Source organism: Poeciliopsis prolifica, unplaced genomic scaffold (assembly GCF_027474105.1).
Source record: "Poeciliopsis prolifica strain line A6 unplaced genomic scaffold, Auburn_PproV2 SCAFFOLD037, whole genome shotgun sequence".
NCBI lineage: Eukaryota > Metazoa > Chordata > Actinopteri > Cyprinodontiformes > Poeciliidae > Poeciliopsis > Poeciliopsis prolifica.
In genome coordinates, this window is record NW_026562412.1 from 3,079,239 (window position 1) to 3,094,472 (window position 15,234).

The window sequence follows — 15,234 nt, forward strand, 5'->3', positions numbered from 1 at the left end:
CATAATTAAATCTGTCACATGTATAATAACAAAATATCGTAAGAACATTCTTCGTTAGAAAGAATAAGAATGTTTAGATATTTAAATAGCACAGTTGTATAAGTAAAATGTCTGAGAATATTGCCTTTTGGCATAAGCTAAAGTTAATGTTGGCCACAAAGTTTAAATAACTTTATAGTAAGACTCGCCTTTGCATCCAGGAATATGTGACGAAACGTATATAAAACATTTTTCCAGTTTGCCTGATGGGACTTTGGATCTCGCCTTACAGAAACGATGTACTTGGTTAATTGTTAGCTTTGGCAAACCCTGCAGACACCGACTGTAAAATTACATTTTTAATAGACCGGAAAAACCGAGCCACTTTTCCCCAAACACGGAAGCTGATGGGCAAGACTTTTATGCTCACATTATTACGACTTCATTCTGGGAATATTTTGATTGCATTCTCGTATTTTTTAAAATTCTGACCCTAATACTCTGTCTTAAACAATGGCCATTGTATGCAAACAGCTAAGGGAACTACAAATATGGCCGCGCAAGGGAAGCAGCTTCCTCTCAATCAGAGATGATGAATAAAAAGGTTTTCCCCAGGCTGACTGAATACAAAGACTTTCTCTGCTCAACAGAAAGAAAAACAAATCTTCCAAGAAAACAGGAATGGGAATACTTCTGTCTTCTCTTTTGTACAAACAAGTAAACAAAAAGCTTCATTTGCATCAATGCTGAACCTTATTTATCTATCCTGGCTTCACACACTTCCAATCAGTTATAATAATAAAAGATAAACATTTTTGTTTGGTATTTGGTTGTGAATTAATAGACGAAGAGTCGTGTCGCGTGAAGAACTGCCATTAAATTAAATGGCATTCTTGAAATAAGCGTGATGGCGCATGCCTGGGGTTTTAAGTAGATGATTGCCAAAAGAGAAGCCATTCATGCTGCAAAAATGTAAAACAAGTGTATTTCACAAGGATTCAGTGTTTCTGCCTGAGGCATTTGACTTTCCAGTCTGGACTGAGGCCTTTAAACTGGCATTTTAACAAGAACGCAGAGACATGTCGGCAAAGCAAGTGAACCGCCTCAAAGCGCAAAAACACAGGCGAATCCAGAACAAAATCCATGTCTAATGAATCAATCCCAGCTCTTGTGAAATCATGTTTTATCTTCTGTCGGAGCCGGATGGTAAATTTGTGTGAAGTTGTTCTGTAATGAGGAAGGTTCTGACTGAGACGGTGAAAAACAGTCGCTGTGCTGTTTGACTGTCAGCTGCATAATAAAGAAAGAAGAATAACACACACACACACACACACGCACGCACGCACGCACGCACGCACGCACGCGCACGCACGCACGCACGCACGCACACACACGCACGCACACACACACACACACACACACACAATCCGCAGCTGGAGTGCACTTTAAAAAATACCCAGCTTGTTTTTCACAATACATTTATGTTTTTTGAATCTGGAAAACAAGCTGCTTCAAAAATCTCCAGACTAAGTCACATCCCATGGGTACAGTGCCTGTCTACGTTTCTGAGATAAAGCTGGCAAAATAACCTTAACATTTAACGCCGTCAGGAAGTTAAATGTTAAGGCAACCCCAGCCGAACTCTGCCATTTTTGGTCAGCTGTTTTTATACCAATGGCTGCTGGAAGAGACAAGTGTTTAATTATCGACTTGCCATCCAGAATCCACTTCCTGCATTCTTGTTGGTTGTGCAGGAGGCTCCACTTCTGCTTTTCAAAGATGTACAGTTGCGAATCTGTTTGCAGTCATTTTCACATGCGAGTTGAAACACTGAGTTTGGACAGCAGGAATTTGTTTGGATTTAAAGTGACAAGATGCCCTAAAACAGCTCAAAATATGGAGAACTGACTGAAATCTCAACAGCTTTGTGTAAAGAATCTAACAAGTTTTGTACAGCTGATAAATCTATTCAAACTTGTTCAATAGCTCACCTTAAGTATCCCAATACAATAAAAGTGTAAAGTAATCCACTTTAACTCCTATTATTAAAGTATATATACAACGTTTGGAGAAAATAAGAGCAAGATAAGGAAACATGGGCTTCTAACTCCAGAATACAGAAATAAAGTGAATATTATGTTCACTCCTTTATAACTGTAAGCCATTTGATAATTCCCAGCAGTTTGTTTCTTTGTTAACTCGCTCAGTCAGGGCTTAAGATGCTTGGATGCTGACATTAGTGTCCGCGGTCCTTCCACTGAGCATTAGGGGAGATGTTTTGAAAGCTGGGAGCTTAATCTCTAAAAAGCCCAACACCATTTGAAACGTGCAATTTGCATGACGTCCCCTGTGTGTTGGATGGTGGAGATTGTAAAGCAGATCATTTGCAAGGCTGCTGTTGGTGCTAAGTTAACTGTACTGTGTGTGATACATTTTGATAAGCTTCCAGTGGCCTTCAGACTGCTAAACACTTCAGGCTAAAAATGTCATGGGGATTGCAGACTGTTCAAACGGCAAAGGAGGCAGGCAGGTTTATTTTTATTGTACCAGTGTTGTAATTCAAAAATAGTTTGCAGGGAAATACAGAAACAAAAAAAGAAAATGACACTAAAAACAATAAATACATGGAAAAAGTTAGTGCTAATTCTAAAGCTCTAATCATAAACATTAGTAGCACTAACATGCTGTACATCGTGGTATTTAGTGGAACTAAAGCGCTAAATTCAAGCACATGAACACCCACCATGTTTAATGACACAACATGTATTAAATTGTCCTGCACAGGTTCAAATAGAAGAGCTGCGTAAACGGCTACCACACGTTTCAAAATTAGAGTAGCAGTATAAACGGTTAGCTACTTAAAAATAGTTCTTAACTATTAATCATTAAAACTTCAAACTTTATTCTGCTAAAAGCTTACCAACCAACAAGTGAATTGGGATTTATCTGGAAAAATTAATTTTAGGAAGCTAATTGTGGTGAATATTTTCAAAGTTAGCTAAACTGCTAAGCTAAAAATTAGCTGTGTATTAGTGCAGATGTTCCACCACTGACTAAAATAAATATATCCCTAGAATGTAGCCTTGAGGAACGCCATGTTTAATTTTTGTTTGCACAGACTAATAATTGCCAATATCCACTTTTTAAAATAAGATCTCAGACTGGTTAGCATATTATGAGACACAAAGCGAAGGACTTTTCCAATCGTTTGGCATGCTAACTTTACCTCTGCAGCCTAATTTCTGTGCTAGAAAACCTCAGGAAAAAACACACAAGGTATTTTCTTCTTCAAAGAAGAAAAGACAAGTTTACTTGGATCTTTATGTGAGATATGAGACTTTCAGGTCAGTTTATAGCTAAGAAACACGAGTACCAACAGAAATAGGAAGATGTCATCATTATTTATCACCATAAAACAATTCATGATGTTTGTTTTTCAGCAAATTCAAGATCTGGAGAGCGATAAAAAATAATCAGAAGAGAAAACCTTGCTGCTGAGAGTATAAAAATATACAACACTGGTGTCAGGCAGTGGCGTAATAAAGATTAATGGTTCACACAGAGCTACAATAAAAGAAATGAACAGTTGTATCGCTGTGAAACTTTTTATGTTGATTTAAAGTCGGTGAAGGAGCAAAGATGAAGACCTTTCAAAGTGAGGATGTTGTTTAATCAGGACTTCGTGATTTAGATCTGCGGATCTGTCCATCATGATGAGAAGCTTCTGGGTCTCCAGAGCCAACACACACACACACACGCGCACACACACACACACACGCACACACACACACACACACACACACCCACACACACACACACACACACACACACACGCATGCACGCACGCACACACACACAACTATTTTCCTTTATTAGTTTGTCCAGTTTCTCGCTGTCGGCTCTGCTCTGTTTCTATCCAGCCGATATGTTGAACACTCACAGGTTTCTGGATCTTCTTCAGCTTCATCTTTTTTCACAGGAGAAAAGTGATGAAGTTCTTCTTAAAGCTGCAGTACGCAACTTTTATTTGTATAAAAAAAATGTTTTTTACATATTTGTTGTAACAGTCACCATGCTGTGACAGTTTAATAGGAGACAAATAATTTGTGAAAAAATCTATCTCCTCTAGTTATCTACTGTGGTAATGCAACGCAGAAAACAACCAATCAGAGCCAGGAGGAGGGGCTTTGCGCTGTCAATCACCGTCACCCATCCCTGTTGTTTCTAGTTACCTCTAGGAGAAACAGAACAGCAATTTTTTTTAAACACTGATTTAACACTGGAACTATAAAACATTTTAAATAAATAAAGAAAACAAAAGAAACAAATTAAATGAATTATAGTTTCTGTACATAAAATTGTCCTTCAAAAAACTGTCTGGTTGAGACAAAAACACCAGACTGAAGACTTTAATTATTCAGTTTTTGGTAGAAAAGCAATGTATCATGCAAATCAAAATTATTGAGCTTATTTTAATTTATCATGCGATTAATTGATTTATTGTTAAGTTCAAGAGGTCCAGTTGTTGCTGTTTGTTTCTGCTTTTTGTCTCGTGTCAAAATGGTGGTGAAAAATGTATATCAGTAAATATCGTCCATAACGGCGTTTTAATATCGGATGTTGATATTGACTGAAATTTTCATATTAGTTCATCCCTATTAATTATCTTAAAATGTGGTCAAAACTAATTTTTAGATATCTGGAATGTAATTGCAGAGAGTTCAGGCAACATTCATATTATGATAAATTGGCTTACCGTACACGTCCAACCTTCCCACCGGGAATTGTCCCGGTTTTCCCGATTATCCAATCCGACTTCTGCTCCTGACGGATTACATTAAATACGCACTGCCTTGCAAAAAGTCTTTTTCCCCTTTCTTCACATTAAAGCAAATTATTTCTGTGACAGACAAACTTTCAAAGAGGAAACAAGATGGATTTTATTCCCAGTAATGGAAAACGCAGCTCAAGATGTAACAACCTGATGAAATGTAAGGACAATCAGAGGTTGCACTGAGTTACAGAAGCCAGTTTAAATGAAGATGATAAATTTACATGTTTCATGGAGGAAAATGCTTCAACTGCATTTTAACATATTAAAAAATTAACCAACGTACCTTATCTGGTTCTGTTTGCATCCGATGATGAAACGCAGGAGAGACATTTTTCATAAAAACAGTTTAATGAGACGAATCTAACCACATAATCTACAGACACCCAGAGTTTCCTCTTTTGTTCGCTTTAAAAAAAGAAAGATCTGTTTGAATACAGAAACCCACGCGGCTCTGAGCGTCTCTAATGAGGATTTCCTGCTGGTTTTTGTGCTTATCCGTGAAACAAAGCTCTGCACTTAACTCGTATGTGCAGCTAGAGGGAAGGAAAATAACTCATGAGATTTCAGGATACTTTTAAACACTTTAAACAACAGAAAAAATAGAAAAAAGAAGCAGAAATGATATTCAGTATTGATCCTCTCTGCTGCTAGACAGCGTGGAAACGTTTCTAAAGGAGCTTTAAAGTTTCACTTTGAGAAGAACAAACTTTAACAACATCAAGTGTTTACAAAACTAAAACATACCAAAATTATAGATACATCTTTTGTTTCGTGTTTATGGATCTGTTAATGTGAAATAAATTGTGTCAGCTGCCAGTAAAAGTTAAACATTTGTGAGATTACAGGCTTTGGCTTTTGGAGCTCAGAAATGTTTTTCTTCTGGAACATTTCTGAGTTTTGTGGCAGAAATGTACTCCCGTATCTCTATCTGCAGTCACGCCATCGTAAAGAAGAGACTGGATTTGTGTTTTTGTTTGTGGAGCTAATTTAGGGAAACTGATATTTGCACTAAATGTGACTTTTTTCTCTCTACGTCAATCACAGATTATGACTGACATAAAGTAAGACTGAGGCAGCAGCGTAGCAGAAATAGGAGTACTGCCACCTGCAGGTGGGAGGTAGCATCACCTCTTAAGCCCAATGTTGTTTTGGAGGGGGCTTTTACGTTTTTGTGGAAAATTTGCATTAAATTTTTTGAACTTGTTTAAAACACAAAATTAAAGTGTCCTTCAGATGCTTCATTTCCACAGCCGACCAGCTGCAGCATCATATTTTGCTGTATTTCTATGTTGGACTCATTTTTTATCTCCATTTTGTGACATTAAAAATATTTGGTTACTGAAGAGAATAAAACTGGGTGTCAAAAACGTTTAATCTCTCCACTCTTTCACGTCTCTACAGTTCACTTCTTAATCTTAAAATCAAAAGAGAGAAAGAAGTGTCTCGATCGCCGTCGCGACCTGAAAGGTCATCCAATTCTTTCTGGAGATGTGAGAGGAATTCACTTCCCGGGTCTTTGTGACACAGAAGTCGGAGGAATCCATTAACTCTGCTGATTTAGGGTCAGTGAAGCCGTTCGGTTCAGTCCAATCCCGTAAAAACGTGCGGCTGTGTTTTTTATGATCAGGTCGTTCTGGTGCCGGTTATGGATTGAACGATCCGATCTGTTTTCATCTGTCCAAGGCTTGAGAAACGTCCGTTTCTCCAGAAAGACTCGGTTCACAGAAGAGAAACTGTTTCAGAAACAAAGTTTAAAATGCTGTTTATCTTTTTAAGTGTTATTAGTTTCAGCTCCTCTGTTGGTTTATTTCAGTCCTGAACTTTGGATCGAAGGCAGCAAACATTGTTAACGTTTGCCAAAGTAAATTAAAACTTGATCTTTTCAGCTTCATTTTTAGCTTAACTGTAGTTTTTTAATGTAATTTGTCTATTTTTTAAATTTTGTGAGTTTATTTTTAGTTTTCTTTCATTTTCGATTACATTGTATTTATTGATTATCTTTTTAAGTCAGTTTTTAGCTCTACTTTAGATTTTATCATAAATGTAATTTTATATTTTATCTCTTCATTTATTTGTCTTTTCTGATATTTTTCTAAATCCCAGAATATTTATTTATCATTTTGTTTGTTTCTGATGTTTTCCTCATTTGAGGTATTTATTCAGCTCTTTGTTCATAACATTTTATGTGCAATAATTTGCCAACGTAAGCGGCCCTTTTAATCAAGATGAAGGAATTATTAACTTTAAACAAGATCCTATTTTGCTGAAAAATAACTTGTAAGTTGCTTTTGTTTTATTTCACAGGAAACTAGAACAAAAATACTTGATAAGATTTTGTGTTTTTGCAGTGTTACTCAGCAAGTTGTTGCTAGGTAACGATACAATGAGTGAGTTGCTAGGTAACGACAGAATGAGTGAGTTGCTAGGTAACGACAGAATGAGTGAGTTGCTAGGTAACGATACAATGAGTGAGTTGCTAGGTAACGATACAATGAGTGATTTAGTTGATTCAACCAATTTGAAAAAATTAAAAAACCTAAAATCACGAAGCTCGCCAGTAAGCGAAGCTTTGAGTTTTTAGATTTTTAAACTAGATTAGAGTCGTGTGAATAATTCCACATCCAAAAGTTAGAAATTGTTCCTGTTGGTCACGTATGCTCAGGTTTTCTCTGTCCTACCGATTGGTTGTTTTCTTGTTTTTAAAAACCTGTTTGAAATAAATAAATAGTGTGTCATTGATTTATCAATATGCTGCACAATTAGTTTCTTTTCTTCAGGTAATGGCTTTCACCAGCCTAAGGTCACAGAGCGGATCAATGAGTCGCGCAGTGAAGCGAGATTTTCTCTTTGTGCTCTTACTTAGAGCTATGATGTTAAGAAGAGGATTTATTTGAGCTACTTTACAAACATCAGTTTTTTCCAGTTGATAAATGTAGAGAAGAGTTACAGCATGAATAGAAAGTACCAAATATCTCAGCGAGGCCCTCGGAGAAAAGCAGATTTACATGCAGCTCCTCTGGTCCGTTGGGACGACAGAAAACAATCAGAGAGCTGCGTGTAAAGGCTCACCTAACTGAATTTATTCATGATGCTTCAGTGGAAATGTGTGAGAATAAATCACTCCTCCTGCAGACCAACACGTCCCTCCTCATTCTTCCTGACTTCTTCCTTCCCTCTGAGAGACGTGGGAGCAGCGGAGAGGGACAGGACAGGCAGAACTCCCATCAGCCCTGGAATTAATTACCAAACTCTTGGCGGAAAACCTCGATGTGAGTTGCAGGAGGAAGAATAAGAAGCTGCAGATTTCAGGAAAGTTTTATATACATGTAGAAACTCAGAGCTGCAGCGTTTGGAAATGTGAGCTGGGAGACACTTGGTGTCAATCTGGAGGTTAAAGAAAGGATTTAGATTATTTGCATAGAAAATAAAAACAGGAGTTACATCTCCACACAAATTGAACCTATTAGGTTATTTATTATGCTTCACTGAACTGGTTAGGATAAATAAAACAACTAATAAAATTAATTATAAAGTTTATGTAAACAAAGTCACCTTAAAGAAGCGAGTTGAGCCCAAAACACCAGACTAATGACTTCAGTTTTTGTTAAAAATAAAGAAAAGAGAAAAACAATAACAACAAATGGACATTTTGATCTTTTTTAAATTTATGATTTGATTTACTGTGACAGGCTTATTATGCATTGCTTGTTAGTTTTGGCTCATTTCCAGCCAATTTGCACATTGAAACACATTTATTTTCTTCCAGTAGTGATCTGTGTTAAATCCAGAGGGAATATAAAATCCTTGAAGGTTTTAAGTGTCACTAAACTTTTACTGACTCCATCCAGGGAGTTTAAGGTTCAGGCAGAATCATATGTTTAATAATGCTGAAAAGTGCAAACCCTCCAAAAACATTGAGGACAAACCAGAAAAAGCTGAATTAACTCTGTGGAAAGCAAAGTGTGCGTCCGATAGGTGGATCAGCCGTGTCTCTTTCTGCTTCCTGTCAAAACCTGGACTATTTTCAGCCTCTGCGTCGTTCTCCGTGCGGCTCTGCGGGAATACGGAGGGATTCAGCCAGGAATACATTTTCTAAATCTGAGAGAAATAAACTAAGCCAGGGGAATCGCCGCCTGTAAACCCAGAGGGATTCACAGAGACAACTCAATTCTTTCTCTGCTGTCAGATTATTTCACCTCAAACAGGAAAATTGTTTTAAAATAAGTGTAAAAAATATCTACATTAAATGATTATTAATTTAAAACAAGCTTATATATCATTCTAAAAAGATTTTTGTTTAAATTTTAGTGCAAAAATTTTTGTTCACTTGAAATCAGACAAAAACTAAACACAGAAGGTTAATTCTTTTTATATACTTTTGACTAGTGTTTCAGCAAATGACATTTTTGAAAATCTGTAAAGTCTCTGAACAATTAATCAGTTACTAAATTAGTTGACGATTATTTCAATAGTCGATTAATTACGATTAATCGTTTCAGTCCTGAACACAAATTTGTAAAAGCACAGGTGATTGACACAAGAGTATTATTTCAAGTCAAAATTATTTGATACAAAATTAAAAATCCTTAAATTGTAAAATGTTTGGTAGAATAAAAAGTATTAGTCTTTTCCTGACCACACATCTGGGTTCAGATGTTAGGAGAATTTAACTCTTAAGTTTCTGAATAACCGTTAAACACAGAAAACTCAATCAAAGACGGTTTTGATTTGACGGTTTTGCATTATGTGAGGAAAAATCTAGACCTTATAATACATGTTTGCAGTTTTAATAGACTTTCTATGAATAATCCATCAGTCTGTTTCTTTGCTTTCTGTGTTTGTTGACAGAGTTCTGCAGGTACAAACGACATTTCATCCCCTTTGCTTCTACAGTGACCTAAATGTGAACCTTTCTCTCTCTGGTGCAGATCCACCGATGCTTCAAAGGGCCCTGAAGGCACCGTATGCCAAGGTAAGAGAAGTGGAGTTGGGAGATAAAGCGCAGGCGGTGCATACAGTAGCGTGGGTGTTCGAGGTGCAGGAAGCAGGCAGGGCACTCCGGGCATCAAAGGGGCTTTAATCATCTGAAGAGGAGGAAAGAAACGTGTCGAAACTAGACGCATTGTTGCAAACAACAACCTGAGGAAAGGCTTATGCAACACTAATGTCTGTCTTTACGTATGGATGTAATGATGAGTGAGCATTCGAGTCTCGCTGCTCTCTCAATAAACCGTTTCTGAAACCGAAGTCTCTTCATCGTTAAAGAAAAAGTTCCTGCAGTGACTTTTCACCAGCTTGTTCATAAATTCTGTGGTTTTTGCGATTCTCTTGTAGTTTCTCTAAAAAGAAATATTCTCTCATACAGTTGAATGAAGGTTGTTAGTAAACAAAAATTCAAGTTTTTCTTTTGAAAGAAGAGGAGAAAACTGGTGCAAAGGGATTTGAAAGTGAACTTTTTGTCATTTGTAATGCCAAAATGAAAAACTTTCACTTTTGAATTGGGATTTAATGAAAGAGTGAATAATTGTGAAGTGAGAGCAAACATTATGCTTTAAATTATTTTACAAGCAAAAAAAGTGAGAAATGCATTTGCATACACCCATTTACTCTGACACCTGTAAATAAAACAGACTGTCAAAGACCGTCAAAGTCTGATGGAGAACAAAAGTGAACAAACAGGATCTAGAAAACAAACGCTGCATTCATGCCTCAGTTTGTTACATTTTTACGTTGCATTGAGTCAAACGGACCAAATAATTTAAAAAACCAACTTTCTTCTTCACGAAATGGAAACAAAACTGTAGTGGCGTCAGATTTCTCTTTTGCTATTTATGAAAAACAAGGAGCCGTTTCTCCCGCTAGTGCGAGGCTAGGATGTTTGTTTAGGTTGTATTTACCCAGAATGCCCTGCGCTGTAGTCCACTTCCTGCCTTCAGAGTGGCCTACAGGCCGCTTGGCATTCACAGATATATTCGAACCAAATCAGAGTTCACTTCAACCAAATGAATACAGGTTTACACGTCTCTGGTTCCCAGCAGAGTTAGATCACGCATTCACAAAATTAACAGAAATCTTAGTGAGATTAGTTTTAATTTTGTTGCTCTTGCACCAAGAACTGCAGATTAGTCAGTTAGTTGAACCTCATTTTTGTTTTTAATAAAACTAATTCACAGTTTTGTCTCACAGAAATACTAAATCCAAACTAACAGGAAACAAATCCCACTAAAGCTTGAAAACTGAACGAATCTGGCACCACTGCAGGGGAAACTTTGCCATAGCTAAACAATGCCGCGCATGAATCAAAACGTTGAGAGTTAAAAGACACAGCAGGGAAAATGCCCCAAGGAAAATCACCCTGCTTGACAATCTGGCTGCAGACACGAGGCATCTGCAGAAAAATACCGAGCACACAGAGTGAGACTGCTAACCGGAGCTAAAACCATTGATCTGGAGGAACTGGGCCAATGAAATATTATCTGCATGTGCAAAATATGAGAGGAAACTGAAAGCAGCTCTGCTCAGCAATAGATGATTGCAAATTACTTTCCTCTTTGGCTCAACGCTCAAATCGCAGGCCAGAGTATTTGCTTATCAAGCGGCTAAAGCTGCTAAATGATCACAGGCGCTCCTCTTCCTTTGGGGACAGTAAAGAAAATCGGAAATTGGATATGAAACTTTCCTGTGACGCCCTGCCAGACCGAAGCTCAGAGGTCGGCTCTGCTGCTCAGACAGGGAACAATCAAAGGCTGTCACTGGGAGGCTGCATTTCACATTTCTGTCTGGTTTCATACCTTCACTGCAAAAATACTAAATCTTACTCTGTAGTTTTGGTCCAGTTTCTTCTGCAAATGTCTTCATACACTTGAAATTAAGAGAAAACTTATTAGTAACATCTCAGCAAATTATAGAAGCTTGTTTTAATTCAATAATGTTGATGAAAATGTACAACCTCCACTGTCAGATTATTTCACTTGCAAAAACATATTTTTCCATGTTTGAACCAGGAATTTTTCATCAACATTAAGAATTATTATGCAAAATTCACATTTTTGAACATTTTTGTTCTTCCATTTGAGTCTCTGCTGCTTCTAAAAAGCCCAACTGTAAAAAGTTAAAGCTTCTGAAAAACGAGTTGTTTTCAGAATCTGCTATTGGTACAGCTTTTCAAAGCTGTACAGTTTTTAAAGATACTCTAAAATACCTCCAAATTTGTGATAACACATTTTGTTGGACAATAAAGTATTGCAATAAGTAATAGTATTGTATACATTGTTCAAGGAATATATTGACCATAATGCATGTTCACTCTCTCAAAGACCAATAAAGTTTAATTTTGCAAACAACACATAATATTGGAACTGTTTTAAATATACAAAATAATGCAGGACAATCAAAAAATAAACAAATTAAACTGATATAAGATCCATACACAACCAAAATCATAAATAATTTGTTGATATTGTGAAAATCATTTTTAATCTAAATTTTGGGCTATTTTTTCTCTCCACATGTAAATAAAGATTCAATAAAGTCATTAATTTTAATTTTTCTGCTCTGTTGGTTGTGTACGGTTCTAATTTATTTAAATTTATAATCTGTTTTTCATATGTGACTCAAGGCTGCATGGATAAAAATATGTGTATGCAGAAAAAAGCAATAAGTTTAGGAAGTCAGAGTGATGCAAGAAAATAAAGGAACATGATTTTATCTGTGAAGGAAATGTGAAAAAGCAGGAATGGCTGCATTTAAACGTTGTTGCTACTGAGAAAGCAGGAAATTCATGAGCTGTTTCCCATCTTGATTACTTTATGGTGGAGTTTGACAAACGATGTGCAGGACGGTCGGTGCTGTGCATCGGTGCATGTCTGCTCTACTTAGACGGCCGCCGTAAATCACTGCTACATTTACGCCGCGGCGCACAAAATGGCTGCCTGACAGCGAAACGTCTGGGACGTTTAACGGTCCGGATCATGAAAAACAGTAAAGCACAGAGGAAATGAAAAATAAGTTCTGATGTTGATTCAACAACTTTCTCAAAATATGACTTTAATATCAGAATTCAGACGTTTTTCTCAAAATTCAGACTTTTTTTTTTGCAGAATTCAAACTTTTATTCAGAAAATTCTGACTTTTTCTTTAAATTCTGACTTTTTGCTCAGAATTCAGTCTTTTTTTTTAATTTAGGAGAATTCTGACTTTATTTTCAAAATTCAGAGTTTCTTCTGAAAATACTGACGATTTCTCAGAATTCTGACTTTGATATAAGAATTTTTATTCTCAGAAATCAGACGTTTTTTAGGCAAATTTTTATTTTCCCTCCGCCCCCAAATTTGACCTTAATTGCAGAATTCCAACTTTATTTTAAAATCATGACTTTTTTCTCAGAATCCTGACTGATGAGCGCCCGGCAGGAACAGCTTCAGTGACCAAGGTGAACATTGTGGAGGAACATGACGCATTTAAGCCAGGGTTTTCTGTGGCGTCCTTAAAGATGCCATTTCATTAACAGAAGAGCAGCATTTGCTTCAAAGTCAGAAGTCTAACTTTAATCTCAGTAAATTCCTTATTCCAGTGGCCCTGAATCCTCTTCTGCAAAAGCAAGTCAGCTCTTTAAATGAGAAAATATGCAGAAAACAGCAAAACGTCAGGAATGGCATTTTCTCAATTGAGTTCTGCAAGTTATTTAAATTGCCTGACGGAAAAAGAAAAAAAAAAACAGGCCCAGAATATTTTTATACTTCAATTACAACAATTTGAATAGCAGACTCGACTTTCAGCTGGAATGGAAACCTATTGCAATTATGTGAAGGAGAAAAACAAAGCATGGAAAAAATGCATGAGCTGGACAGGAATTTGAATAAATAACCGGCTATTTGGTCCATTAGCTTGCATGTCTGAGAGTGTTCCTCTCCACTGAGCTCTGACAGCCTGCAGGCTCGTGAAATATCATGAAATGAGCATGGCTTAAAATGCAAATCTTTCCTTCGCCTTGTCAAGACGAACAAATACACTTTTGTAGCATAAAAACGAAGACATGATTGAAAGCAGGCGGCGTCTCGGACTAAAATTCTCCGGGACAGCATGGTGTTCAGCATGACAGCCTTGATAGCCTCACTTCAATTTGTGTCATGTTACTGTATGAGTCTCAATCAGCAGGATAACAAGCGCTCAAATTGTCGCCGCCCTCAGGTGTTTCGCAAAAGCAGTTCTGCGTTCGCTGGAGTAACTGTGGGAGTAATTAGGAGTCGAGGCGCCACTGGAGCAGCGACAGGAGGGACAGTTAAACAAAGGAAAAGAAAGATAAAATCAGTTAGGAGAGAAACACAAAATCTTACCAATTAGCTTTCATTTTCTAGTGTGAATAACTTAGCAGACTAGAAATAAGACAAAACTGACTTACAAGTAACTTTTCAGCAAGAAATAGGAGCTTGTTTTAAGTAAATAATTCTTTAAACATAATTAATTTGAGCATTTAGCATGCTGAGTTGAGCTGAGCACCTGCATAGTGTTGTGTAGCATGAAATGAATGCATGTAGCAATTGTCTATGTGCAGCTGCTAATGAAACTTTCACTATGCTGCTAGACTGAATTCTCCCTTGTGATCAAACTGTGAATGTTGTAAAGTCAAACGTGTAGTACACTGCAAAACCACAAAATCTTACCAAGTATTTTTATCGAGATTCTATTTCAAAAATCTTAGTAGACTTGAAAAAAGACAAAACTGACTCACGAGTAAATTTTCAGCAAGATTTTAAATCAATAATTGCTTAATCTTGATGAAAAATAAAGTACTGGTTCCTTTGGCAGATTTTTTCACTTAAAAAACATTTTTTTTTCATGTTTTAAGTAAAAACTCTTAAAACCAGTGCTTTTTAAAAAATATTAAAATATAATTTCAAATTATATATTAAATTATTGACTGAAAAATAAGATATTTCTGGAAGATTACTTATGTTAGTTTTGTTTTATTTCAAGTAGACTAAGATAGTTGCACGAAACACTAGGCAAAAAAAATAAAAAATGAAAAGAAATGGCTCATGGTTTTTTCCAAAAACAAGAGGGAAATCTCCATTTTTGTTTACAAAAACTCTTGCGTTTAGTGTCTTCAGAGGTTTTTGTGTGGTTTCCTTTAGTGGCTCTTGGTGCAGCGCCCCAACTGGCCAGGAGGGGAACAGACCAGACCAAAACATGAACATTTAAGTTTATGTTATTTATTTCTTGCGACAATCATAAAGCAAACTGGAGCCAAAAACTGCTCAAACCTTGAAGACATAATTTTCTATAATCAGAGAAAGTCAGAGGGCAGGATGGATGGTAGATTCAGGATCTTTATTTTAGTTTCTGTGGTTTTAAACAGCAGATGTTTCAGTGGGTTTTCCCTCTGAGCTCCAGAAAACAGCATCTGCTTCCTTTCTTGTGCC